This window comes from Trypanosoma equiperdum (genome assembly GCF_001457755.1).
Source record: "Trypanosoma equiperdum strain OVI genome assembly, contig: ctg_1673, whole genome shotgun sequence".
In the NCBI taxonomy this organism is placed as follows: domain Eukaryota; phylum Euglenozoa; class Kinetoplastea; order Trypanosomatida; family Trypanosomatidae; genus Trypanosoma; species Trypanosoma equiperdum.
In genome coordinates this window covers 272-4,973 of record NW_027123697.1, presented here as the reverse complement: position 1 = coordinate 4,973, position 4,702 = coordinate 272, and positions in this window count along the sequence as shown.

Sequence of the window (4,702 nt, the reverse complement as noted above, 5' to 3'; positions counted from 1 at the left end):
ACTCTCCTATCATTATCATTATTATCATAATAAATATTTACTACTACTATATTATAATTTCTTACAGTATCTGTAAAATAAACAAAATAGCAAAATATTTCAACATATATTCAATTTGGACACCATATTACCCGCTACTTTTCACCGATAGGCTACTTCCGGTAAAAAAATTAAGAATTTCCAAAATCTTAAACATTTCGCAAAAGTTGAACAAAAACTGTCAAATTTCATAAATTTCACAAATTTTATTAATTTGTACAAATATTCTTAGAATTCTCACAGTCCTTATAATTTTCTGAAATTCACAAAAGCAGAAACAATAAGAGCCAATTTCTTATTGAATAGAAAACTACCATTTCGACACTTCTCTTTTTAGGGTTCAGGTTCATTATCTTTTCCCTTCCTCCATGTACAATTTTGCTTACCATCTTTTTTTGTCATTTTTACAAGTGGTTTGATCTTTGTGTGCTGCGCATCCAGTTTCAGCTGCTTCTGACCCTGCAGCTCCATCTCCTGTTCCTGGTGCTGCATTTGTCTGGGTTTTAACTTTAGTCTCTTCTACTACGCATGGGCCATCTGCGTCAGCTTTGCCTTGCAATTTGCAGTTAGCGTCTGTACAGGCCGTTTTGTTGTTTTGGTGTTGTTCGCATTCTTTCTTCTTTTCTTCCATTGGTTTTGTCTTTTGGGATTCTGTGGATACGCCGCCCCCCGGAGTTTCCGCATTGTGGGTTGTTTCTGGCGCTATTATGAGTGCTGTTAGGGTGACGTTTAATGCTTGTATCTGGCTAAATATGTGCAAATCGCTTTGCTGTTTCTGCTCGGCTGCATCGAGGTTGCTGCTGGCAGATAGCAGCTTTTGTACCCATGGAATGGCGGCCCCGTCGATCGTATTACTTGGCTTTCCATAAAAGACGCAGCAGCCGTCATTGCTTGATTTAACACCCGTGCAGCCGTTGGTCGGGCTTGAGTCGATAGTCCCGACGCCGCCCGGAAAATAGTTGGATGCGAGCTGTGCTGAGTTTAGGGCAGTTTTGAATGCGGCGACGGATGCTCGGATTGCTGCACCGGTTAGCTTAGCTTCTGTTCCTGCCTCTTCGCAATATTTTCGAGTATTTGCCCACTGCTTGCCGGCGTCGGTCCCTTGTGCCCCGCTTGCTATGTTAAAGCCGCAGGCGCTGCCCGTCGATTGCGTTGTGTCTTGGCCGCATACACAAAGCGCGTCTAGAGCTAATGAACTACCTGCTTTTTCGCCGGGGGTGCCTCCGCTGTTTGGGTTGCCGCAGGTTGTTGCCCGGTCCGTGACTCCTTTGAGGTCGGCATCGCTTGCATGGCCGTCTGCTACGCCTTCGAGTGCCGAGTTGATGTCGCTTTCTGCTGAGTTAAGTTTGTCTGCTGCATCTGATTTTTTAAGTTGGTCTAGCAGGTTTAGTCTCGCTGCAGCTGTTTGGTCTACTTGCTTTTTCTTGCTTTGGCCCGCCAATGCGCGGAAGATAGTCTTTGTGTGCGTGTTTTTGGTTTGTTCCCCGAGCAATTCAGCAAGTTTTTTGCACATTGCGGACTTTGCGTCCGTGCAGTACTTGTTGGCCTGTGTATCTGCCTTGTCGATGTTTTCGTTTGCCTTTTTGCTTTCCGGTATTTGCTTAAGTGTTTCGGGCGCTGCGTAAGAAAGGTTTACGAGCTCTGCTACTGCTTCAAAATCGGCTGTGTCTGGAATGTCTTGCAGGGTTGGCAATTTTGTTGTTGCCAGTTTTATGATTCCGCAAATTGTGCTGAAGTACGGTGCGTTGTCGTTTGCGGTGAGGTCTGCTGATTCTGCGCGTTGGAAGTTCGTTACAGTTAGTAAAAACATAAGCGCTATCTGCTTTGTCGCCATGTTTGCGGCTCAGTTTGTACTATTTTTTTAGCTATTTTGTCGCTGCGTCTTGCCACCTATGGTACTTTATAGCTAGTGGTGTCAGTGTTGGGGAGAAGGTTGGTCGCAAATCCCTGCCAGAGAGAGTGCATAGTTAGTATTTTTACTTCGTTTCTCAACTATTATATGGTTGGCATTTTTACTCCAAATGCAACATCTTTATTCATTTTTTCTATACTTTCTTGTGTCGCAGCCTTCTCTTCGTTAAATTTCCCTCAGCTTCTTAGCTTCCTAGCTTACAACGTTGCGCGAACATCTGCCTCTGTCGCTCTGGCTCGTAGTACAAGTTTAGCAGCTGATTTATCCGTTTTTTAAAACCAACCACTAACTAAAGTGCAGTTGCTTTCCAGTTAATTTTATTGATCTTGCGCTGTTACTTTGAGGTTTATTGGCAATAACCGGAGCTAAACTTTTAATTTCTTGTGCCACACAGTTTACATCACTTTTTCAATTCTGTTTGGGTATATATTGTCTTTTTTGTTTGTAAGGATGCTGGTGGACTGCTTGTTGTATGGGAGGTCCTTTTGGTGTAGAAAAAAATGGTGACAAGAAACAGCTTTCTTTGTAACATAAACTCCAAACTACAAATTTCTATTAAAATATATTCAGTTTTGTCTTTATTTATAAAAATTTTGTTTTAAACCCTTTTTGCTTCCTCTAACACCTGCAGTTATTTTTTGAATGAGCAGCGTCTGCTAAACTTCATTCTCGTATTTTGGATTCAATATCAGGATGAGACACGGAACCATCACCATCTCAGCGGTGGCATCTATTCATTTTCAGTAGAATACTGAGACTAGCCGACTCCTGTTCATCTTGATGTACGATAATTCTTTGTTCTATGCTGTAATGGGCGCTATCCTACGGTTTTATTCTGTTTCTTCCTTTGTGTTAAATTCCTTGCGTTGCTACTGCATATGAGCTAGGGACTCCATTAAACTTAAAAACCTGACCACGCTTCTCTGTTACCATACCATCAATAATTTCCTTTTGTACAATAATTCTCATAATCATTTTATGCATCCGAAAATTCTCAAGTTCTATCTCCATTCCTCTTTGTCTCTCCTGGTCTCCGTCAATAAAAATTTTCGTGTTTTCTCACACCCCCACTCACCCACCTGCACAAATAACACCCATGCCCTTGTCTTAAGTTCCACTAATAAGCCTTCTACTCCGTCTTCACCACCACTTCGACTATAATATTAGTATATACACTCACAACACTATCCTATGCTTAAAATTATTATTGCTAATACTATATTGTTATATTTCTATAAACCTAACCAATATCCATAAATTAAACAAAATAAACCAAATTAACAAAATTATAATGACACTTATTTTTCGTTCTGTATCACCATACTGCTTTACACACACAGGGCGCTATGATGCAAATTAAAGTTTTACATTTTCTAGTTTTTTAGCAACTTGCAAAATTTTGAAGAAGTTTTACCAAAGTGTTAAGATTTAGCAAATTCTCTCAAAGAGTAAAATCTCATAAATTTCATAAAATTGAGCAAAAACCCTTAAAAAACTAAACCTCTGCAAACCTCACATATGCAGAAGCCATCAGAGAAATTTTCTTATTGACGAGAAAACTGGAATCACGGCATTTAACTTTGCTCTTTTTATTCTCGTTATCTTTCCCACTTCTCCATCCGCAATGCTTTTTGCCATCCTTGTTTGCATCCTCACAAGCTTGTTGAGTTAAAAGTTTACTGCATTCAGGTTTCCCATCTGTCCCTTCTGCTTCTTGGTTTGTTTTTGCTTCTTGTTTGCCTTTGTCACTTAATTCGCATTTAGGGTCCTCCTTTTTGTCATCATTGTATTTGCAGTTCGGATTTTCATTGCATGGTACCTTTTCTTTTATCTCTTTGCAAACCTCTTCCATCGTCTTTGTGACTACCTTTGTGGTTGCCTGTGCTGTCGTGAGCTTCTGTTCAATTTCCTTGAGCTCCGCTGCTTTTGTGGCCGTATAGTAACTTAGCACTGCCATCAGCTTGCCAGTTTCTTCGAGCGTTGAGAGCTTCGTTTTGGTTTGCGGTTTCTCTTCTGCTCCTTCTACCATTTCTTTGTCGAGTAGGTTCCACACCGTTTTTCCGTCGTCTTTGGCCGGCTGAGCTATACTGGTTATTATTTCCTTTGCGGTCTTGTCTGAGCTGCATGCGTTTTCTGTTGTTGCCGTCTTCTTTAGTTGTGCAGTTAGTTGTTCTTCAAGATCGCTCGATGTCGTTAGTTCCACTATCACCTGCTCCGGTGTGAGGTGGCTTATTGTTCCCAGGTGGTCTTTTGCTTTTATTATTGCGTTATAAGCGCCGCTTAGCGGTTTTCCAGGCGTCGGTACGTGCGCTGTCACAATTTGGCTGGGGTTTTATACTGCTAGTACCGGAGATCCGCCGCCTGAGGTTACTGAGAACTTCAGTAGACCGGCCAAAAGGTTTACTGTTTTTGTTGCTGTTGATTGAAATACCTCCGTTGCTACTGCGCTGTTGTGGTCTTTGAATACTGTGCATGAAGTCCCGCCGGTTGAAGTCGCCTTTGCGTCGTTGACGCCTGCCAGTCCTTTGAAGCCGCTAGAATCGACGAAGTCGTCGTTTATTGGGCTTGGGTCGGGAGTGTTTTCTATGCTTTTGACTATGCAGCCGTTGACCTTGGCGGCCGCTTGTGGGTGCGCTCCATTGCCCGCCGCAAGGCAAAATCCGGCTGTGTTGCCCGTTGTTTGTGCTGTGTGCAGGAAATTTACTAACTCGTGTATTTCTCCCCTGACTAGCTCTGACTGTGCCACGGCTA